Source organism: Harpia harpyja, chromosome 9, assembly GCF_026419915.1.
Source record: "Harpia harpyja isolate bHarHar1 chromosome 9, bHarHar1 primary haplotype, whole genome shotgun sequence".
NCBI lineage: Eukaryota > Metazoa > Chordata > Aves > Accipitriformes > Accipitridae > Harpia > Harpia harpyja.
This window is the reverse complement of record NC_068948.1, coordinates 11,971,749-11,996,494: the sequence shown is the minus strand read 5'-3', so window position 1 is coordinate 11,996,494 and position 24,746 is coordinate 11,971,749. Positions and strand designations below refer to the sequence as shown.

General features: G+C 46.1%; 2 long non-coding RNA genes across 3 annotated transcripts in view; one reads left to right on the top strand and one right to left on the bottom strand.

The window, feature by feature from the left end:
- Window positions 1-1,501: 1,501 nt before the first annotated feature.
- On the top strand, window positions 1,502-6,676 carry LOC128146070 (uncharacterized). The gene is made up of 2 exons (XR_008236673.1): window positions 1,502-3,270; window positions 3,870-6,676. It is a non-coding gene; the product is annotated as an uncharacterized LOC128146070 (long non-coding RNA).
- Window positions 6,677-8,678: 2,002 nt separating this feature from the next.
- Window positions 8,679-24,746, bottom strand: part of LOC128146066 (uncharacterized) — a 30,389-nt gene continuing 14,321 nt past the window's right edge. Inside the window, exons 3-5 of one of the 2 annotated variants that reach the window (XR_008236667.1) lie at window positions 11,941-12,097; window positions 11,632-11,828; window positions 8,679-9,565 (exon numbers count right to left, since the gene is read on the bottom strand). This is a non-coding gene — a long non-coding RNA (uncharacterized LOC128146066). Of the gene's footprint in view, window positions 9,566-11,389; window positions 11,829-11,940; window positions 12,098-24,746 lie in introns of those variants that run through there. The other variant, XR_008236666.1, reaches the window with a different exon arrangement.

Below are 24,746 nucleotides of genomic sequence, written 5' to 3'. Positions count from 1 at the left end.
GTTCACACTGGAAAAGGACCTGATTCTAAGTTCTTGTGCTGTGCTGAAAAAATACATCTCTCCAGACAGGTGCAGACAGCCCTGAACTTGCTTTGCTCACGCTCTGCGATGTTTGGATGCGTGCCGGCTCTACAGCCGTGTTACACAGCACAGCGCCTGAGCCTTGCCATGTGCTCTCAGTAAGACCAGGCAACTGGAGAACAATGTTTTTCAGAAACCTCCTTGGGTCTGACAGTGAAGAGCATTACTGCTCTGTGGTCTTGTGGAACATGTGACAGTATGACCATGCTCATGTGTGCAAAGCCAGATGCCATCTGGGTTGCAATATTAAAAAAATAAAAAAATTAAAGGCACATTATGTCCAGCAACAGCCCCAAGGTGTGCTGGAACAGGTGTGCCAAATGCAGTGATTTATCATGAAGCAGCAATGTATAGCCCTGTTCTTTTGACTGTTTTCTGTCAGCTAGCTCAGAGGGAAGTATTTGTGGCATTCTCTTTGGGCCCATAGTTCCTGGCATTATTTCTCAGGGACTGTAAACAGGGGAATGCTTTTCATATGAGTTTGGCTACTATCTAGTTTTTTTCCCTGTAGTAATAATATAAAACCTCTGTGTATCAGGGAGGGAGAGAGGGAGATGCAGAAACTGCTGTATGAACAATAGTATTGATGAAGTCTTATGCTTAGCTATTTCTCTACCTGCCTGGTAATAAATTGTATGGTTTTGTTCGCTTCCTCCATTCAAGGATCTTGAAATGCCTTGTAGATCAAATTGGTGGGAAATGGTAATATTTTTATTAGATCAACTGATAAACAAACAAACTGATAAACAAACAAACATGCTTTGGGGCACAAAGGTCTGTTTTCACTCTAAAGTAATCTTCAACAGAAGCAGCAATTTTCAATGGTAAATATGGGCCAAGAAGTGCTGTGAGTTCAGGTAATCAGTGTAACATCCTTTTGTTCTCCCAGGCTACGGAGGAGGCAGCCAGTGTCTCCTTGCTGCTACAGCAAGGCAGACTGAAGCACCGAGAGGTGGGCTGGCTTTCTCAGAGGCTATGTGCCAGTTTGGGGAGATTGAGAAAGTCCTGATCCAGGACTCCCAGTCTTCACCAAGTCCGTAAAACTACATTTTCTCCTCTTGTGGCCAGTACTGTCTCAGCAATATTTTTGATTGGTCTCATAAAAAGCCCTTTTTTTCCCTGGGATGTTAACGTTGGCATATACATGTTTTCTGTCAACCTTCTCCAGAAAATTTAACTTGTTCCTTAAAAGGGAATCAAGGAAGATTTACTACAGTTTAAAAAAGCCAGCACTTCAATGCACATCCCCAAAGGCGTGCTTTGTGATCCAAAGTATCATTGCCTATCGTTGCATTGGCAATTCTTTCTTAGTCAAAGCCTTTCCCTGTTTCTTCCTAGGATATGAACATGGATTTAATGATCAGTTAAAACATCTAGTGAGATAAAACTTGCTTCTAAAACTGGGTTGAGTGGAAGGGACATCAAGTTATTTATCTTGCATTTTTAGTGGTATTTTTTTGAGCATTGATAATTATGCAGGTTATTGGTTTTGCCTCCCTTCCAATAACAAGGATAAAATTTGGAAGTGTTTCACGCTGGTCTTGGGAGAACAAGAAGGCGTCTTGTTCCCTGCATAGGATTCATTCTAAATTCATTGTTATTTCCAGGTAACCTCTTCATCTGGCTGTTTGTCCTGCTGTCTCCCTGGCTCTATGTTGTTAACCTAAAGATCATTAGATATAGTTGCAAGGTGGCTCAAACTTTACCATCCTAAAGCTGATTTAATGGAAGTAAATGACACTTTTTCCAACTTTCTCAACAGGAGTGCTGCTTGCCATTATCATGGCTGGCTGAGTCCTTAAACCACAAACCAAAACATTTCCAGAGTCTGGTGTCCTTTTCCAAGGTCTCGAGAGCTATGGCTGTGATGGCCAGGGCTGTTGCTTGGTGGTACCAACCTAACGAAAAGCTGCCAGTTGTTATCCCACTGTACAGATGCACCAGAAGTCGGCTGTGAACATGGGTGACTCTCTCCGTGAGCCCAACAAGAAACGTGAGTGAGTTTTGTGCAGGTGCATGCCTTGGTAACAGCCACACATCAGAGGTCTGTGGCCCCCTTCCTAGCAGGGCATGGGGTGCCCTTTAAATTTGGGGGACTCTTGCAATCCCAGCAAAGCTAAGGAAAGCTTTAGAGCGGCAGATGCATTTTAGAAATATGGGTTTCAAATTATTGGTTATCCCAAACTTACTGCCTACTACAGACAGTCCTAAAGGATAAGTAGAGCCTCCTCTGTCACTGCCCTCTCTGAGTAGACGGGGCATTAACCTGGAAGGAGCAAGCCTGGCTCACGCACGGCACTGCCACTGGCGCAGCATCCAAAGCTCTCCAGCTGTGGAGCAGGGCTCCTCTGCTCGAGCTTGCATTGAAGTTGTGGAGCAGGGTGAGCCCAAATGTCATTTCAAGGGCCATTTTTATTTCTAAGCAACCTGCTGTGGCAGTGGCTGTTACTCGCGAAGCAAGCTTTTTCTGTTATGGATTTGTTTTTCCTTTCTTTGTAGTTCAGTTAAAGTAACTGTGGATGTAAGTGTACAGCTGGCTTCTGTAAAAGAAGAAAACACACACTGTCTGCTCAAGCAGGAGGCTGCCCTGTCAGCGCTGCTACCCAATGCAGCCAGGGCTGGCTTGCCCGCAGACCGGCACGTCCCCATCCTCAGCCTCACGGCGGCGGAGCCGTCTGGGGTGCTTTGTGCCAACCCCAACTCCCTTCAGCCGCTGCCAAAACCCTCGCGGGCCCAGTGTTGTCCTGGTATCGTGGCGAGAGCCCTCGGGGAGGTGGTCTTGCGGCTCCCGGCGAGCGTCCCCGCCGAGGCAGGCATCACCTGGCCGTCCGCCTTGGCCGCTGGGCGATTCCTGGCAGAGGTGACTCACAGGCAGGGAACCCTGCGAGGGCTCTGGCACATGCCTGCACTGAAACACTGCCTACAGCCTCCTGCCTCTGCCCAGCTCGCCCTTCCTGCCGCCTTTCCCCCGGGGTCCTAACTCCCGACTTTGTTGCTCTATAAACATAATAACAATAATTATTCTCTCATTGGACACATAGCCATCTTCTTTGTTTGCAGGCTTAGATAAATATCATTCAAATCATGGAGTCTGATTCATGAGTCAGGATGATGGCAGCCCTCCAAAACCTCCTTGCCCATGGAGAGCGTGTTTGTGAGAGAGAGAGAGAGAGTTTCACTGTATGAAGAGTAAGAAACTGGAAGCCAAGTGAATTAAATACAAAGCAGATAATTATGTGTAATTCATTTACTGACTAATGATTGCACCTGGTACGGAGGTTTATGAATTCATTTGACTCTGCATACGTTCTCAAAAACAATCTCCCTGCTACAAGATAAAAACTAGGCTGACATTTCTTAACAGACCAGTGTTTACATTAGCGTTATTGTAAGATTCTGCCTTTTTGGCTCATTTCGTATTTTACCTCATGACATTTCACTTTTCCTGGGTTCATCTGGTGACAGTGACAATTGCTCAGTGCTGGTCGAGGCTGGGTGTTACTGCAGAATGAAGCCATCACTCTGCTCCTGAAAGCCACGCAGTGCAATTAGACATGGTACTTATCTCCCATCTGCTCCAGCCAAACCTTGCCACCGGAGACTGTGCCTTTGGCAAGGGAACGGCAGGTCACAGCCCCCCTTCCCCCTCTGCTGGGATCACCGGCAAATTGGCACTCTTTTCATGGTGTCACCCAGCTGTCACCACAGCCTGATGCCATCAGCTCCTTCCAGCTGAACACCAGCAGACAGTACCAACCTTCACCTCCTAATGCCTGGGTTGATTTCAGGTTGAAGACCCAAAGACCAAGCCTTTAATGGGGTGAAGAAGCTTGTGCTAACCCAGTGAAACCCAGGAGCGATGCCTCGGTGTTGACGTCAGCCTGAAGACCGCAGCCTGTGTGACACCGCTCACACCTGGCGCGCTCAGCCCCCAGTGACCTGGGCAAGCAGTGCCTGGGCACTGCATCTGCGGTTCCAGAGCGGAGGTCTGAGCCACGCTGGGCGAAGAAACGCGCCGAAGCCTCGCTCGCTGCTTGCAGCAGCAGAGATGCTGCCCAAGGTGATGTTCTTACCAAGCGGTGGAGACAAAAGAGCTTTTCCAGTTGTGTTCGCCATGCAATCGCTGGAGCCCCTCTCCCAGTCTGTTAGTGTGCTAAAGGCAGCTCACCGTAATCATCCCCTCCACCCCCCCAAATAAAACTATATACTCAGTTAATTGCTCAGGTCCTCTGTGATGGTGGTTCATCACATCAACAGACATTTGGCTGTGTTTCCTGCTGAGGCTGTCTGGACCATCACATAACTGGGATCCATTTTTTTATTAGTCCGTTTAAGCACAGGGTGCACGAGAGGTAAACGTACAGTGTTTGTGCATAGGGGAGAGGGCTACGTCTGCAGGCACTGGATGAATGCACATTTCTATGAGATGCCCTTTAAGACTGACTTTGGGAAGGGAACAAAACAAGAACGACATATAAGGGAAAGGGGAAGTTATTTGGCAGTTTGAACAGAGACTGTCTAATAAATTATGAGATGATCACACTGAAGGAAGAAAACCCAATAAGCTGATTACACTTACATACACTTTCTAGCATTATTTGCCATTGAGTGTTTACCGAAGTGTAACACAGTGAAGCTGAGCTCATGGCTGCCAATAAAATAGCTGTAGTGTCTGATGTAACTCCCACTGCTGCAAGAGCACACGCTTGGAGGTGTCTCCTTGGAGCTCAGTGCATGGCGACAGGAGAGAGCGACCTGAACTCACTGCGCACCCAGCAATCCCTCTGCACCGCGGGGTCCCCGCAGGGTGCCGGCCCCACGCCTCGCAGCCCTCTTGGGCAAGCGGCAGAGGGGCCGCTTTCTGCATCTGTGGCAGCCAGGTAATGAAAACATCAGCAACAAAAAGAAGTAACCCCATGCTCTGCTATTTTTGATTTGAGCAATTTGTAATTAGAAAAGCGCAAACCAGCTCATCTTGTTCACGAGTATTCCCATTGACTAAAATGCAGTCAGCATGCGCTTTAATTTTGAACCTATGCAATCCTTTTCTGATGAAGATCTGGCAAGCCAGAACAGATTGCAGTCTGAGAGATACTTGCAGTATGATAGTATTTTACCTGTAGGTGGATCCTCATTTTAGATAGTGAGATGCAGAGCCAATGAGCCTGATTCACTGCTGCGTTAATCCAGTTTTTCAGCAGAATAACACCACTGAATCATCAGCAAAGTTGAAATAACAAATGATAAAATGGGAGCATTGTGTCTAAGTTTGCAGAGTGTTATGGAAATGACTTCTTGCAGAACCATTAACCTATATGGATTCTTTTCAGTTCAAAATGTATCAAGAATATGACAATATGTCTAGGCTAAAGTTTTACATGTCAAAAACCCAATTAAAATCTAATATAACAGCTAGCATGGGAGTCCCTCAGTATGTCGATGTGGTGATTAATTTTTTTTTTTTTTGTATTCAGAAAAAGAGGCTTTTTTGAGAAAAGAGCTTAAACAGCTTCTGAAAAGATGCAATTTTTGATGCAGTTCATTTGTATGCACCAGATGGGCACCATGTAAAATTTAGAAATAGGGTAAGTTAAAAACCTAGTCCTGGTTTCTTTTCAATTTATGAAAATACTCACTGAGCAATTGAAAAGAACTGAGTAATTGTGACCTTTTTACAAGCAATGCTCTGGAAAAGCCAACTAAAGGCAGTAAGCAAGCTTGCAATTAGTAGTTCTAATTATAAAGTGTATACATAAAACAATGTAGCATCATAAATAAAGGCCAAATTCAAATGATGCAATAGGAACAGCAGAACATCATATAAAGATGGGCAAATGATTCAGCAAGAGAAATACTTGTTATCTGTATTTTTCCAATAATAGCAACCAAAAAAAAAGATAAAATTATAGCAGTGCTTTGTTTTATTTTATGTAACTTACAGTAACCCTGTCTCAGTGCCACCTGATGCTCATGGTTCTGTCGTAGACCAGTCTTCCTTGGATGACGTTCACAGTCATGGTGTCAGACTCTAATGAGAGACCATCACAAGCACAAGCTGGTGTGGGAGCTTGTGGCTCAAACAGCGGGCTCAGATCATCTATGTCATTTGTCTTTATCAGGGGACCGCTTCATGACCTACTTCCATTTCCATCACTGACAGCAGCTATCAAATGCCACAGATTTTTTTTTTTTTTGAGCTTGCGCCTGTATGCTTTCTAGGTAAGCCAGATTTACGTCAAATGCAGGTTATGGTATGTTTAGGTATGTGCACATCCTAAGCTCCACGAAACTATGACAATGCTTTATGTACTACACGGGAAATCAACGTTACGGAGCAGCATCAATGCAGCTCTTCGCCGAACGAAGCGTGTGCAATAGCAGAGCAGGATTACATGCTGCATGCTTTACAGAACTGCTCTCAAAGTCCTGGATGCAACTAGAGAAGATGAAGAGACATAATACCTTAGGGAAATGTTTTTATTTATTCTCCTTGGGTGCATACATGGCAATCACCCATGCAGCATGATCCAGGATGTTGAAAACCATTTCATTATGTTCTATAAATAAAAGGACTGATGTGGTTCAATTGTATCAATTATGCAACTCTTCTAAGTGGTGTAGTCAATGGTAAATGCAGGCAAAGGGCACTCCCTTTGCACCCACTTCTACTCTGGGCACTTCTAGTATTTACCTGCTCCTTATATACCACAGACAGATGAATCTACCCACTTTTATTCACCGCTGTACCACTGACTCCTCTTTGGTCAAGAGCTTTTCCTATGCACAGATGACACAATGAAATAGAAAATGGAAGTCAAGACACTGCTATGTGTTAGTCTGTTGTGCAAGATGTAAGTGTGGCTATACAGTAATTTTGAGCAAAGCATCGGTTTTAAACAATGTTTAAACTGACACCATTATTATGCAATATAGTTAATTATGGCTAGAAGGGCATTTGAGGTTAGTTGGCGCTACCTTTGTCCATTTTATAATTACACCAAGAAGACAATGACTAAGTTGTGCCTAAGCTAATTGTATCCATTTGGTTTTACCCCTCCTCTTCACCATTGTAAGGCACTGGCATTCTGAACTGTAAGTTTTTTTGAGGGGTTTGGGTGCATTTGTGCTGAATACAATGGAGCTCAGTGCTGACTGGGCAGCCTCAGGTAATATTACAATAGTAGCACTAACAATAGCAAGAATAATTACAGCTAGTCAAAGTGATAAGTACAAAATGAATGTCACTTTTTTCCTGCCACTGTTACAGTTACCTGCGAGAGATTTATCCTTATCTGCTCCTGCTCTGTGTGTTCTAGGATGTGTTTGTGCAGCTAGAAGATAAAGCTTCGCAGCACGATGTGATGTCCTCCAGACATGCTGTGAACCCAGCAGACACCTCCAGAGCAGCTGAGGACCAGCAACAGACCGACACAGCAGCACACGCTGTGCCAGCCCTCTTGCCGAATGTGCTGGGGGGTTTCTGTATTCAAGGGATGCACAATACAGTTCAGCTGCCTGGGCTGATGGAGCTGGGCACCCCGAACAGCAGGCAGCCTCCCGCTCTTCACCCAGCCCCAGCTCCCACAAAGCCAGCTCAGCGCTTTCTGCTCCATGTCTGCGAGTGGCCCCCAGCCCGGGCCGGCGGCTGCAGTGCGGACGTGGCACTGCGCGAGAGCTGCTCCTCTGGGCTAGCCGTTTGCTGCTGGTATCAGAGCCGTGGTGCGGACAACAGGTTACCTGGGCTCTGGAGCCAAGCTGGCTGCCACAACAGCCCAGCCGCGTCCGCAGAGTGCCGTGTTTGAGCTAAGTAGCTGCCCTGGACCTGAGCTGGCAGGCCTTCGCACACCAGCCGGACAAGCTGCCCAGAGGTAGCGGCGCTTAAACTGTCTCTTTTGAATGTTACCTGGCAGTGTCAGGATTAAAAACAAACAAACAAACAAACAAAAAACAACACCAAAAAACCCCAAAACCCAATGACAATAGATTTACCCCAGAAAGGAATTTGGTAACACATAGTCTTGTTTGGCTGCAACAAAAGGCTATAGTCTTCAGTTGATGGCTGGAAACTGGATTGCACTTATGTAAAATAGAACCGCCTGCAAGGGTTCAATGCCATAATTAACAGGCAGTTTTAGAAATTATTGGCTAATGCCATTTAATAGAAATACTGCCAACTATTGTTGTAAAAACTTGGTTTGTTCCTTCGGTGGTAATATAAAATGACTTAACATGGCTTCACTAGGAAGAGATACCTTTGTTTGTTACATATCATTACCTACGTTTTTAGAGTGGTTTAATATGACAGTACAAATTTTGAAATTTAAATGTATTTCCCCAAACTAACTGGAGGGCCAACTGCCTCCTGAGCAATTACAGTATTGGTGATATAACCTGACTGATTTATTGTAACATGGCATTACTGACCCAGTCCTGCTCCCATGGCAGCCAAGGTAGCTTTTGCCACTGATGGTGTTTAAGCAGTAGTTAAGTGTAAAGGTTTCTGGAATAGGTAAATATGTTCATGTAAGCCTGAGCAGCTCCATCTGGAGCATTTCCCTTGCAGTGTGTACAGTATCACTCAGAGAATTAATCCACATTTTTGGTAACAAACTCTCTGAACCATACTGGAGAGTACAGGTAGCTCTGAGACCATGTGCTCTGCTCATGTGATGCAGCTGTTATATCACCTAAGAACATTTTCACAATGCTGCAATAGTGACTGAAAGGTTATTTCTCAAACCTTGTCACCCAGAAGGTACCAGCTGAAAAGTTTCTGTTTGATTGCTAAAGAGTAGAAAGCAACAAATGAATATTGGCAAATCTTAGATGAGGCATGATGTGGATGTTGCACACCACAGCCTAACGCCCACCTTCACTTCAGGGAAAGGAGAAACCAGACCTGCAGACGTGCTAATCGCCTCCTCGTTTGAGAGTTCCCACTCACCTGTTTGGAAATGAACTCCAGAACCTCACTGCTTTCTATTTACTGCACTGAGAGCCAGTAATCGCACAATGCTTCCAAAGAGTCATTAATTGCACCCCTATGCTGTAGCATTTTATGATGCCTTTTAATGTATAGATTTAAAAGAAAAGGCAGTCCGTGCGGAGATTGACCTTCCTGATACAAGAAGAGGAGGTAAAGTCCTCTCTCTCTTCAGCTGAAAGTAGCACAAAGGTGAGGCACCGCTTATGTTTGGGAGGGCTCGACAGCGTGGGTGTCTGACCCGCCAAACCAGGGTCACCTCACCTCAGCTGCAGCACTGGGCTCTCAAAAGCAAGGCTCAGGCAGTCAGATGGTGTCAGACAAAAACAGAGCTCCCAAAGCCTGGGCTCTGGCTGCAGCCATTGGCGAGTTTAAGCACACAGACTCTGCATCCTTTCAAGGGCAAGAGGCAATGCCCTTCCATTGTTTCTAAAGGCAGGCACTTCAGAGCACATGGGCATCGATACTTGGAGGCTGGTAGTCAACGCCTTCCAGACATGCCTGAAGTAGGCAAGACAGGGATGTTAACAGCACCAAAGGGACCTGGGTACCCCATCCCACTGCGTTTCAGTAGCATTGGCCATGACAAGGTCTTGGAGAACTCTGTGAAACCCAGCCCACCATCTGACACAGGTTACAGCCTGCCTAAGCTGAAATGCTGGTTAACATGTACGCAACCTGCACTGCACTTGGAGCAGCTGTTATGCAGTAATCCCAGTCAGCAGAGCACAGTAACTTCCCTGATTCCCTTTTGCAGACCCTCACACCAGCCTGTGTATGGTCTCAGTGAGGAGCAGAGCCTCAGAAGAGGAAGGCCAGCCCCAAAATGCACACATGGGTCTGGAGGCTGGGTAGTCCTAGTGCTGGGGTCAGAAATTAAACTGCTGCTGCCATAAACATTCCAGTGTACGGCATGGCTGTTGCTAACCTTATCTGCAAGCCTCCTCGTCAGCGATCTCCCCATCAGTTGACATGAAGTATGCCTGTATCAGATGACACTGATGCTACAGTGCTTATAAAGGTGGTGAAGCTGGTATATTAACAAATAATACTGAGTGAATTGATTTCCCCTTCCTGCATTGCTGTCTCTGCTCTATTCCCTCCATTGATCTAGCCATTAAAAGACAATTTATTCCTTTGTCCAGGCCCCATGTATCATGGTATCAGGAGAATTCTTGTCCACCGGCTAGAAACAGTGAAGATGTGAATGAACCTTCTCTTTTGAAATGTTACTGCACCCTCCCACACCTCTTTCTTCTTTGCTAACTCCAGTCAACCAACCCCAGGACCTACACCCACTCTGATCCCAACTCACTGATGAACATACATGAAAACAGACCTTGCTAAACAGATTGCAGCTCCTGTTCCATAGCCGTGTTTATAGGATCATTTGGGTACTACATCTGATCCAGAAATGAGAGCCCACTCGTTGGGTAAGGGCTCTGGGGTTTAGCACTTACTCCATGGAACAGGTTACTCAGCACAGCACTCAGCACCACAGCTCTGAGGTGCTCCAGGAGCTCAGGACTGAGCCAAGTGGAGGCTACAGCTGGTCCTGATGAGGTGTTTGGCAACATCCTCCTGTGGGGATGGGCTCCATACAACTTGAATGAGGAGATGGCTGAACTCCCCAGGGGGACCCCTGATTCCGCCCTGAAGGGCTCCCGTGGGCCTTCCAGCAGACTGTGTTACAGTTGGAGCATCCAGCCGAGCAGCTGAAGGTGCACAGAGCCCCTCACCTCGCTGCTCCTGCCCTCCCTCCCAGGGAAAGCCCCGCATGCTGGGGGTTGGGGCCCTACAGGCTTGGCCTCGATTCTGTTAAAAGTCTTCCGCGTTGTACCAACAACCTCCTGCGAAGGTGAAGGACACTGAGCAAACAGAAAGCTCGGTATGGGACATTGGTGCAAAAGAGGTTTCCAAAGGTGAAGGGAGGAAAAGTTACCTAGCGTTGGTACTATAATGGCTCAGCACTGATGCCATAAATGAAAGGAATTGTGTTGGACATTTTATTTTGCTTGTGTGGTAAACTGTACAGTTAGAGTCTGAATAAACCTCTTTTGTCAATTTTATTACCTTTCTGATATAAAAATAAATAAACTTAAACAAAGAAGGAGTGGAGACCTGCCAAGACAGCCTGGTTCAATAAGAACTGCACTGACAGGAGAATAATTCTGTCCTAAAGCTGAGGGGATAAAATGATAAGCTTTCAGGAGGGCAAAGCCCCTCCAGAAGGAGCTGTGTTTTACACAGGAGCATCTAGAATGAAAGAATTTAAAAGGGGACACTCTTCGGAAAGGAAAGGAAAAACCAAAAATGCCAGAAAATTTTTGCTACCAGAACTGCTTTCTAGTTTGATGGGAAGGCTGCATACAAATAGCTGCTGAGAAATAGGAGTGTGGCAGGGTAATAGCAATTAGGAGCATTTTAATGATCATTAAAAAAAAAAAAAAATCACAAGTAAATGATACAGTGCATTAAGTAACTTTCACTAGGCTGAATATAAAACAGACATCAAGAAATCATGCTTTTACTTTGCAATTAATCTCAGCAGTGAGTTCTAGGCTTACCACTCCGATGCCAACATGGGAACTTCCAGTAGGCAACAACACATAATTACCACTGGGCGGAAGTGAATCAACCACTTTCTGTCATGAAGCAAAGGAGAGACCCTCAGACCATCTGCCAAAGGTGGGCGGGTGGGTGAATAAGAGTGTTACTTTCTTGCTAGACTCCAATCAGGGCACCACACCTTGTGATAGTATCTCTGTAATAAGCAAACAGCTTTAAATGATACTGTGTCACCGCAGGAGGGTGACCCAGCAAGTCAGGTTTCATTAATGCAGGAGGGACTGCAGCACGCAGGTACTCACACTTACCTTGGGACCCTGGAAACCTCAGCTTGCCTTGCAGAGGAATCTATACTGAGATTGTGTCTCCTTCATTAGAGATGCACATGGCTCCACAGCAGCATTGTCTCTACACAAATGTCCTATTGGCTTTTCTGTGCACCACTGTTAAAAGTCTTCTAATGTGCTAGTAAGGAGATTACAGATATAAGTCCACCACAGAAATACAATCAATCACATTAGTATGGGTACAACAAAAGATGATAGGATTATGTATGTTTCTTCTAATTAGCAAGACATGCCCAATGCTGCATGCCCAAGTGTTCCTACAGTCGTTACCTCCCACCACTGTGCCTGCCTCTTTCCTCAATTGCAATTACATGGTGCAGTTCCAGTCACAGGGGATGTGTGTGCTCTGCCAAGCCTTTCCAGCCACGAAGGCCCCAGTGAATCCTACAAGGCCCTCTGTGAGGCTGGCCATTGCTGTACTGACCAGCATTTCCAGGAGTTTTGTTCTCCACAGAAATGGAGTGATTCAGGGGACAGCACAGATGCCTCCCTGGCTGGGAGCAGGTCCCGTGGCTGCAGCCAGGCCCCTGTGGTAGGAGTGAGCCTCAAGCCACCCAAGGGCATGCCAGCTTGGCAAAGCAGCATTTGTCCTGCTCTGGCTCCACAGTCAGACCTGGTGGCTTTCCAACCATTTTGTTTCTTACTTTCTGTAGTAGTACTTACCTCAGTATTGTACTTCGGACCCCAGTGAATCAAAGTTATACCTAGTGAACCTCAACTGTCTTCTGTGAATTCAAACTACTGTAGGCCATTGCGCAAATGTGTATTTTGGCAAGTGCCTGGCCCTTCCTGTTGACTGAACTACTCATGCTCTCTAGAAACGACCATGCCTGTCCCTAGCACTCTGTGCAGATGACCTTACCCTTTCTTCTTCCCTATTTTTTTCCTTTTACTCAAACTAGTTGAATCCTTGCCAGGTGCCAGGATCTGACACTACCATTCTCTCCTGTCCATTGGCATGGTAGCCTCATTCCTCCTCTTTTCCCACTTCCGCCCCTTAAGGCTCCTGCCCTGAGGTAACACAAAGGCTGTGGCAACAATGGCAGGAAGATCATCCTTGGTGGCGAGACTGGGAAGAAAGGGATTCCCAACAGAGGAAAAATAGGTGTGTCCTGGTTAGGTTGCTTCTGAGTTTGACCTGCTCAGCCACTCCCTACCAAAAATTCCCTCAGCCAACACTGCAGGCTTATGCTGAAGGTCTCACAAACTCAACACATGTAATCAACAGGCTGCTTCTGAAAGGGATTAGCCAAAGCATTAGCAAAGTTGAAGATGTCTTACATAAGATATCAGTACATGTTTCCTGGGAATATTATGAAGCAAGTCCACACAGAAGCCATGTGCAGATACAAGAAGATAGCTAGGAACAGCCAGCATGGATCTACTACAGACAAATTGTACCCAGGCAACGTGGTTGTCATCTGTGCTGGAATGACGGGCTGGATGGACAAGGTGGGGGAAGCAGTGGATGTCACTTTGGTTTTACCATGACCTTTGACATCATTGTCTCCCATATAGGCCAAACTGGGGTGGTATTGCCTGAATGGATGGACCACAATCTGGCTGGAAAAAGCTCATGGCTGGGCCATGAAGCTCAAAGGATAATAACGGTCAACAACTAGACATTTAATTGTCATTAACAGATGGCACTCCTCAAGTGACAACACTAGGGCCAGTCTTCACCAGCAACCTGGATGACAGAGCAGAAGGGTTCCTCGGCAAGTTTGTGCATGACATTGAATTGAGGCTGTAGGTCACTATGCTGGAGGATGAGGCAGCCTTTCAGGTGGTCTTCAGCAACCTGAAAGACAAGCCTGAAAGAAATCTGAAATGCAGCAAGGACAAATGTAAAGTCTGCACCTGACACAGAATAAACCTGTGCAACAGTACAGGCTGGGAACTGAGCGGCTAGAAAGCAGCTTTGCTAAAAAAAGGACGTGGGGTCCTGGTGGACAAAAAAACTGAAGAGGAGTCAGCAGCGTGCCTTTGTAGTGACGATGGCTAATCGCACCCTGGGCTGCATGAGTGAGAACAGAGCCAGGCTCTCCACTGAGGTGCACAGCACAAGAGCAGTGACTGAGAGTTGCAGCAGGACAAATTCCACCGGACATCACAGAAGAAATTTTTCAAAGTAAGAGCAGTTAAACTAGAGCAGGTGCCCGGAGAGGTTTGTGAAATTCCCATCCTTGGAGATTTCAAAAATCTAATAGACAAAGCCCTGAGAAACCTAAACTAATGTTGAAGTTAGCCCTGCTTTGAGGAGGCTGGAGTACAGCCCTCCAAATGTCCCTTCCAACTGATATTATTTTCTGGGTTGTTCTGTTGTTTGGTTTTTTTTATAGCTGTTGATCAGGGAGACCTGGCAGGAGTTAATGATTCCTCAAAAAGAATGGAAGCTGTTATCTCTATAGCATCTCACCTGCCAATTATTTATTTATAATATGAATGAATTCTGAGTATGCATCACAAGTCCAGACAGTCAAGAGGCGTCACTTCAGAGATTTTATGTTTAAGGATCAAAGAACTGAACTTTCTCTCTCAGGTCTTCAAATTAAGCAGAAAAGAGGTCCTGCCGTTCACACAGGAGTCAAATTTGCAAAAAACTCCTCAGTTCAGACCTAGCATGAGAAAGACTATTTTTTGGCTTTGTTTTGGATATATGCAGCTCTCACACATTCTTGTGGTGGCAACTTAACATGTTGAGAGGCTTTCTGATGAAACCATTATTTTGGCCTGAAATGTGAAAGCAACGCCTGTGATCTGGCCTCCAAACCCAACCCCTGCCTCAGTATTTGCCTCCCACCATGATCTGTTTGGTTCAGATGATAGAAAACCACAGCCCATCTCTAGTCCCGGGTCCACTCCTGGCATAGAGGTATGAAGCAGCCTGTGTACTTGGGTATGCACGGGGACAACCTTCCAGGATCTGACACAATGCTGGGGGGGGACTTTATAGACCAGGTGTCGTGGTTTAACCCCAGCCAGCAACTAAACACCACGCAGCCGCTCACTCACTCCCCCCCACCCAGTGGGATGGGGGAGAAAATCGGGAGAAGAAGCAAAACCCGTGGGTTGAGATAAGAACGGTTTAATAGAACAGAAAAGAAGAAACTAATAATGATAATGATAACACTAATAAAATGACAACAGCAATAATGAAAGGATTGGAATGTACAAATGATACGCAGTGCAATTGCTCACCACCCGCCGACCGACACCCAGCCAGTCCCCCGAGCGGCGAATCCCTGCCCCCCACTTCCCCGTTTCTGTACTGGATGGGACGTCACATGGTATGGAATACACCGTTGGCCAGTTTGGGTCAGGTGCCCTGGCTGTGTCCTGTGCCAACTTCTTGTGCCCCTCCAGCTTTCTCACTGGCTGGGCATGAGAAGCTGAAAAATCCTTGACATTAGTCTAAACACTACTGAGCAACAACTGAAAACATCAGTGTTATCAACATTCTTCGCTCTGAACTCAAAACATAGCACTGTACCAGCTACTAGGAAGACAGTTAACTCTATCCCAGCTGAAACCAGGACACCAGGACACATAAAGAGTGTGTCTGTGCACAGTGCAACCTACAGCACACACGGGTTGCTACAGTGCATGTGGCTGAGTCCCATCCAACACGCTGTGCTGCGCACTAGTTATGTGCAGCCATTTGTCCAGCAGCCCAGGCTGCCAAAAGTTCAGAAAAATAGCTAGCTGCCATGAGAAAGAAAAAAATCAGAGTTGGTTGCTGAGACTCAGCAGAACCACACTGCAAATGTGGGGCATGGGTCCACGAGACCATGCCTCCAAACAGCACTGGCTGCAATGTCAGGTGTGTCAGCACAGCAGGAGAAGCAAAGGACGCAGCACTCCCTGAGATGGGCCCAGGATATTTTTACCTGCCAGTCTCTGGAGAGACACAGGTCACTCCTGTGAGTCATAGCCCCAAATGCCCCCACCCCCAAAGCCCCAGATGACCCAGCCCTTCTGCAAGCTTCTTGTTGTCAGAACAACAATGAATGCTCAGAAAAGCCACCAGATTTGTGCCCTATCTCTGCATCAGTTAGGTTCTATGACACCAACACAAAACCTGGGTCAAGAAGGAAAAAATAAATAAATAAAAGTAAAAACCCAAATATATTTGAAAGTATGCTCAGAAACAAACAAGCAAAACCTCTTATCCAAACAAATCATAGTTGGATCTTGGGTGAGACCGTGTTTATGAAGGTTTAGCCAAGAAGTTTGCTTGGAGATACTTCTCCAGCCGTAACATAACACTACCAGCCTGGACAAGTGCTACTAGAAAACAACTCATTAAAATGCTGTTGTGGTATTTATTTATAGATAGTAATTTATATCACACCCATCATACACACTGATCTGGCAGCTTTGATCGGCAAATTGGACTGCTTCTCCCACAGCACTCCCTGCCCCAAATCCACTCTCCGATGCCCCCCGCCTCTCTTTGTCCGCATTTGTCCAGCCCTGCAGCACTCTCCAAACATGCAGGTGGGGTATCAAAGATGCAACAGCCCCATCAAGAGCCAGACACACATCTGTGGTGCTTTGTAGCTAGATATTCTTGGATAAAATCATCAGCCACTACAGAGCTCATCCCTGGAGTGGACAGGCAGATGAAGTCTGCATTTGCTGGAGGGTCCAAGGGTCCAAGTGGCTTTGCAATGCACCAAGGATAATACCAGAGAAGCTCATCTGCAGGTCGTAGACACCAGTGCAACAGCCAGCGTGATAAAACACCTTATAAGAAAGCACAGGGTATGTCTTCAGTGAAAAAAAAAGAAAAAGGAAAAAAAGAAAAAAAACTGGCAAAAAAAAGAGGTTAGATGAGGTAGCTGGGACTGCCGGGGGCAATCTGAAATCAGTTTACATTAGAGCAGGTTGCTCTTGATTTCGCTACAGCAGTTGTCACGCTTGGTAAGAATAACAAGCTATTCATACGGCAGCCACCATTGTGCAGCTCAGCACATGCAGCCTAGTGGAAACAAATCCAAGCAAACACAGTGGCTAGGATGGGACTTCTTTTTTTAAAAAGCACATAAAATGGTTATGTAAATAAGCTTCCACTTCAGGAATCTGTGAGAACAATTGTTTCCCTGTAAGAGGACTTTGTTACTGGAGCACCTGATGTTTTACCCTAAATCTGTACTTTAGATTGAAATGCTGGCATATACATCCCACTGCAGCTCCTAGGTCCTTCCCACTATCTGGCCCCTTCAATCTCCAACTTTTTTTAATACTTTCAAGCTCATCAGCTATCTAGAGTTCTACCTTCATGCATGTCCAGAACTGTCCCAGTCCTGACAGGGCCAAGCAGCTCAGCCCAATTCACACCTGAGACTGATCAGGATCCAGAAACTGGGCGTTGCTTTGCCTAAATCCCCTGAGGGCTTTGATCGGGGATTATATGTTACCTGGTGACTGTTTCGTGTAAAATGCATAAACAGTCCTGGGAGCAGAGTCCAGAATCTCAAACTCCCATGTGAATGCTCAAACCAGTAGGTAAGACAGCCATGCTCCCCCATGTGCACTTGCTTTCCAGCCGAATGAGTCAACAGCATGTTGCTGTAGAGCAGCAGATCCTCAGCAGAGAATGGTCTAGGAGCGTCCAGCTCCCTGCCTTGTGGTTTGGGTGCTCTGCTAGAGGTGGCAGATCGGAACAAACAGCCCGAGGAGAACAGTGACCCTGTTTGTCACTTCCTGGCTGCTGGTAATCCATGTTTCAGATTAGACATCTTTGCTGTGACAGAAAGGCTGTCTCTACTCACCTTCCAGAGGAGCTGCTGGGCTGAGTCACTGCAGCAGTAGCATTAAAGACTGGAAGTTTTGGTCCTTGTGTGGCAGTGCCAGGCTTGCCTTGGGCACACTGCAGGGATTGCTGGTTCTAAAGTCAGATGCTGGGCACTAGAAATCAAGAAACACAGAGCTTAATACTGAGCCATCAAAGTACTCTTGGGTACAACTTCAAAAATTTGTAATTGCATCTGCAAATGGCTACACCGCATAGTTACTCAGCCTGAGCACTCAGGTCTTGGTGCATAACACAAGGAGTTTCATGAGTTAGCATGTGCTAATGGAGAAAGCCATTGGGAAAACCTGTACTGCTGCTATCGCTACAGAGAAACAAAATCTTCCCCTACCCCAGCAGCACACCAACTTCCTCCCTGATAATGCTCTCTCCCTAACAAGCATTGGTGCATTTGTCTCATCCAGGACCATTTAAGGAGAAAGGAAACAGCTTTGTTTCTTCTAAAAAAGGGGGGAAAATGTATTTAGATCATTGAATAGCAAAATGCTTCCTGTATCTGTTTGCATTGCTCATAGATATTAAAAACATTTTTTCATGAGCAGAAGAATTATTTTACCATTAAAATGCACACATGATGACATTTCTCTGAGGAAACATCCAACTGGACAAGCTTCCATTGGGACCAAATTCAAGACAGTGTGCAGCTTGGTCTAGTTGTTTCCCATTTTTACTACACAAATTATATTTGTGATGGTAGAAATTGGTAATTCTGACACAAAAATTCTTTGGAAAACACCATATTTTGCTCACAAATGCAAAGCAAAAGTTGTTTCTAAGTTTCACTTACTGCAGCAACTGTTCCACAGTGAATTTCCCCATTTGCTGCAGTGCTCAGAAAGTTCCTTTGGAAACCACTCAGCACACCCAGTACACACACAGAAAACACCAGGAGAGACGCACAGGCCAAGTCACTTCTATAAATGCTCTCAGGTTTCCTTCTGCCTGAGATGCCAGGATAAAGAGCAAAGCTGTTCACATTGCCCCCATGCCACGATTTGATACCTCAGAAGAATGAAAAAAGAAAGAGAAAGCTGGGAAAATGCTTCTGAATTGTGTACTTCAGCCAAAACAAGCCCCACCAAGTTTTTACCAACAACGCCACAGCTCATCTTTGGATTTCAATTACGTTCGCCATGGCAAGCAACATTAGGGACTCTCCAGCTGAAAGCAGGGGCAGCTCCCAACCAAGCTGTAAGGCATTACAGCTGCTGCTCTAAGGGACTCGTCTCCTCCACACCACAGCACAAAGCAGAAACACAGTCACTGGTGGGTCCAACCCCAAGACCACCATTAACTACAGAGGGCTATGGATACCACAGGGCACATACAAAAGGCTGACACTTGTTGCCATGAAGGCTCGTCAGTTATTTTTATTGTCGCACATGTGTATGCATTGGTCAAATTGCAAGGGCCAAAGGGGACAGCAGACAAGGAGCAGTCTTAGCACTTGACCCCTAAAATAGCATAGCCTTTGTGTGGTGATCTTGGGCTACTCCTGAAGCATAGCTAGATACCTGAGTATCTCTAAATGCATGCAAATATGGCAGTTTATGAGCAAGACCTCTTTATTAGAAGGGCTATGGGCTATACAAACTATACAGAAGGCGGCCAGTGGGTAAACAAGAGGGGCTCACCTCTGCCACAGACTGAAGTGCAGCAAAGCACAGCATTTATGGGAAAACAGAAGAACTTTCTCTGAGGCTGATGATTGGCGGGTGCATGAAGCTCCAAGGTACAAGCTGAGAAAGCACGTCACCATGCCATTTCCCATCAGTGAAGCTTGCTTGGTCCAGCAACGGCAGTGCAGAGCTCTGATTCACAGCACCGTTTGCAGGGCATTAGTATGCCACCTTGTGCAAATCAATAATGGCTTCAGGGGAAAATTAACAGATGGCCATGGGGCAAAACTCCCGAGGTTTTTTCCCCCTCTCTGTGATAATAGGCTACTTATGATTTTCTGAAACCACCTGCATATTTTCCCAGGCACCCTGGCTACCGGTTAGAACAGAGTGTATGTTTCTACAGTGGTGTTTGCAGCACTGGGCTTGCTTTTCATTAAATGCCTCTCATTTGTCTGCAAAAGACTGTACAGTCCAGAAGTTCACTATCGTGATGCCGCTGAGGGGTGCCATGGCAGTGATGACTAATGCTCAAGCTTGGGTTCAGGGCGTACTTAACATTTTCTAGCTAATCCCACTGCTTCAGGAGAGTCACCTGACATCCTGGTACCCTGGTTTTCCCATTGCTGTACGGGGAAGTAAATGCTCCCCAGTCTTTAGAGGATGAGTGCAGTGTATCAGTGTTGTTAAAGACTCCTGCAACTCACTAGGCAACTCAGAAACAACAGATGTTACCCAGAACAAAGCACAAGAGGAAACAGCACAACATCCAGGGACAAAAGCAGAAAGCTCCACCACCCTGGGTGTATACTACCGTAGAAAGGCAGGGATGGGCAGTAAATGTGTATCTCATGAGTAACAAACACGTGCGTTTTCATGTGGCATCACCATTCTGCAAAGGCTGCCAGCTAGTAACACTTACTGCTCTCCCTGCCACGACGTGTGATGTATGGCATGGCCACGTGCTGCTTCAGAGCAGTGTGGAGGCACAGGATCTAGGACTTTATGCTACTATCCTCTTAACCTTGCTTAAGCTACAAGATACTTGCCCAGATCCCCAGCTCAGCCAAATTTCATAGAAGTGAGCATCGGTTCCACTGTACTCCCTGCTGCCCACATCAGGTAGTCCGGGATGAACCTCCTGCACACATCAGATCAGGTCAAGTACCTCTGTGAACTGTACTGCTTGCCAACCACCCAGCTGCAGCCCATCATGCAGGTACAGACACACAGGGCAGCACCAGCCATGCCTGCTTCCCCAGGACACTGTGTGTCCTCCACTCCCCTCTTCCCCACCCCTCCCTCCTCCTCTTCTCTTGTGTCAATAACACAGAACAGTAAGGCAAACATGAGGGCTCTGGGGCATCCAAATACCCCTTTCCTGGCAACTAGGAGCCACTGGTGCTGCCTTCTGATGTGTGTGAGCACTCAGTTGCATAAATGCTCTTCCCATCCCACTACAAAGACCCTACAACAGCTCCCACGTGTTCTTCCCTGTATACTCTACAGTTTCCTCACATCAGCATCTGCTGCTCAGCCTCACTGTCTTCTGCTTGGCGGCAGAGAGGCAGCTCTGTAGAAAGCCATTCCTCCCCTTCCCTGTTTGTGTGGCCCTGCCTTGGACGGAGGCAGACCCTGGTGCCCTCTAGGACTACAGAGCTCAAGAATACTCTTTGTTAAGGCTCTGGCACTGGAAAGATGCTCTGAGCTCACAGCCAGACGTGACCTGCTCTGCAGGGAAAAATCTTTCCTCACCAACCTCTTTCCCTCCCCCTGGCTTAACAGGCAGTTGGGACTGCCGGAGCAGGGGTTGTTGATTTGTTAAAGGATCATTGCCTTTCAAAATTGCATTTCAGGAAGCTAGGAATTGTAGTTTGCAAGCTGCATGGTTTCTGTTTCCAAAGGTGACCTCGTGCATGTGTGCATGTGTATGCGTGCCCCTGCTACCCTCCTTCAAGAAATAACTACGCATAAGACAAAACGCTCTCACAAACTGGCATTGTGGGTGCATGCCAACACTGCCATGCTGTCTGCGCTTTGACTATGTCTGCTCTAGCACTGTGTACATCACATTCCCTATTCTGAGGACTAGATGTGTGCCTCAGGCCAGTACAGTTGAAGGACATGAACACCAAGGGTTACAAATGAGAAGCTGTGGTTAGCTGGCAGCTGGTACCAGTATTGCTTTTTTGATAAGCACTTTAAGTGGCTCATTAATGGCAAAACCTTTTCTAGTGAATCCTACCTGCAGCCAGTAGACAAACCACAAAGGACAGACTCCAGCCCTTTTCCAGAATACTGCTTGGTGGCTAAAGACAAGTGTTGCTTTGAAAATGACCTTTTTTTTTTTTTTCTGCAAAAGACAATGACAGGGCAGCGGTAACAATGCATAAAGTGCACATACGCTCAGACACTTGGAAGAAGGATGTTCTCTAGCACCCATGTTTGAATTTTAACTGTTGACTGTGAGCCAGATTCAGAGATGACGTAGGTGGTTTTGTAAGTTACATCAGTAACTTAGCGAGGTGGCTGTAAGTGGGCCAGCTACACCACAGCTCTTGACTGGCACAATTCCATAGGGAAGATGCACAGGTCTGAGCCTAAAGGAGAATTTCCCAGGAGATAAATAATGCCCTATCTGATATTTCAACCTAGGTTGCCTACAGTGTCCTGAGACAGACACTTGCAAAAATATGGAAAGGGGTGTTTTTTTTTCTGTTGTTGCTGTTGTTCCCCAGTTACAAATCCTCTCCATAGATCTGGAGATGCTGAAAATAATCTATGAGAATGTGGATTATTTTTGAATTGGCATTTTAGTCCAGAACTGGATTGGAAATAATGGTGATGGAAGAAAAGCTAAGCCAGGCTGATTTGTTACAGTAAAGCTGTGTTGTACTTTAGATTACTTATTAACAAACAGCAAATGGGCCTCTGCCTTGACCTTTTTTCATTTGAGCAAATATACTCTTCCTGCCCCTTGTAAACAGCAGTTACTGGTAACTGAGTCACGTACCCCCTCACATCACTGGAGCTAGTTTTTTTCATCTGTGGCAAGGATTTTAGTCAAATTGAATTTTGCCAGGCTCACTAAGGTTATTAGCAGTATTATTAGTCTTAATAATACCAACAGTAATAATAATACTCTGGATCACCATAAACCTGAAAACATCTAAGTACTTCACAAATATTAATTAACAAAACTCAATAGGAGGTCTGAGAAACCAGCAAAAATTGTCAGCCTTGCTTCAGAGCTGAAGAGCTGAAAACAGAGCCACAGCACAGAAGAGGCTGTTTGCTTCATGAGTTTCAATTAATGGCTGTTCCTTTGGTGTCATGAAATGCCAGGTGCCCAGTGCCTCTGGCAACACTGCCAGGTTAAAAGCAGCAGCCCACAGCACATATCTGGAGCAGCAGAAGTCAGTAGTAAGTTTGGGAACTGGAGTCAAAAGGATAGATTCTTCCACTGAAAACTGGGCTTTCAGTAGCTGCGCTGCTCAGAATGGGACTATCATCAGATGTGCCCCAGGTGTCTTGTGCCTTGGGATCCATGACCAACGGTTCCTTGGGCACTTTGGAAAATCCCACTCCTGCTGATCTTCAATGAAGTTGAAGACCAAGAACATCCCTAGAACCTGCACATGTCCCAACAAACTATGGATACCCACTCCTTTGTCAGCCTTTATATTAAGCCTTTTTGAGTGGAGGAGGCAAACTGACAACGACAAGGAACCACTCTGCAATAGCTGACGGCTACTCTTCCTACCTAATTATTTCCCTGACTTCTCTCTACTGGTATTAAAGCTCCAGTGGCGGCTAAATCATGACAATGGCACCAAGGAGTTTGCAGTATTCATCTTGGTTGTAAGTTAATTTATCCTGCAGGTATCACCCAAATCCATTCTGAATCTCACAACATCGGGCACTCAGATTCCTAACTAGTGATGTCTAAGAGTCTTTGCAGCAAGGGCTAATTACTTGTATTAATTGCAGACTCCTCTAAGGTACATTATGCCACAGCATACAGAGGACTGGACGTATAAATTGGAGAAGTGACTTTTTTGTTTCTTTGATTTGTTAAAAAAATTTACTATTTGTAGGCATAGAGAGGACACAGGCAAAGTCAATCTGGATGTGGTGGTTGCAGTCAGGAGGATGCAGTGCCAAAAGCAACGGCCTCACAACTGAGAGATCCAGGTGCAGTTTCTCACTCTGACACAGACTGCTCATGTGATCTTGAGCATGTCACATAACCTGTCTGTCCCCATCTGTAAAATTAGTATAATAGTAGTTAGTTCATGTTAAAGCCTGAAAGATGTCAAAACAGTAAGAAAAAGAGTGTCTGTCTACACTGAGTCTTCATCCATCAGTGTCTTCTAAGAGTTACAGAAAGCAGTGTAACCAGACTGACTCCATCTCCCCGTCTATGATACAATCACTGGTCTTTGCCTGGCAGGCAACTTTTTGCTCTGTGACTGTGCTCACTCCCTATGCTCTATGCCCTGTGAAGACATTGTCTGAGAACCTTTTCTCTTCTCTGGAAAGGTGGATGGCAACCAGATGCTCTAACTTCACAGTCTCATTAATTCAGTTTACTCCACTTAACTCCCTCAGTTCTTCACAGAGTTAGGTTAGATGTTCTTCAACTTTGCAATGAATTTGAAGCATCTCATTTGCTGACAATAAATCCCAATGTCTCACGTGTTCCTTTACATCTCCTGTGATACCCGCTATAATTGCTCCTTACAAAAAAGACACAAGCCCTATGGCTGAAGTTTTTCTGAGGTGGTGTTTTGGGGGGGCATGGCAGAGTTCATTTTCCTCCACTTCTCTTTGTCTCGGCAGCCCCAGCACCAGCTATTCCTCTGCAGAAACACACTGGTGTCACAGACGTTTTCAGTCATGTGATGCCTAGTATCTTTAATGGGAGTCCCACAGCTGCCATCCCACACAGTGCTTTGAAGATCCGAGCTCTGTGTTTCATCCCAGATAGACAGTCTATAAAAGTCTCGCAAACAATTCAGGCACAGTCTCTGGCTTGTCCAGCTCTCACCACTGACATGTTATCCTACAGCAGAAGCAGCCCCCAGGGCTTACATTCAGGCAGGAATGGAAGTGATGCCGCGTCTCTTTGGGAGCCCTCCTAGCCAGCAGATCCTAGAATACACAACACAAGCGAAACAAGGCGGGGGTCCTCTGCACAGCCCTCTGGTGTTGCACTCTCCGGGCATAACATTTGGCAAGCATCAAAGAGGGGCAGGAAGAATCCCCCCCACACCAGCTCGGCAGGAGTTTTGGGGGTTTCTGTGGGGTAAGGCACGCTTCATCCAAAC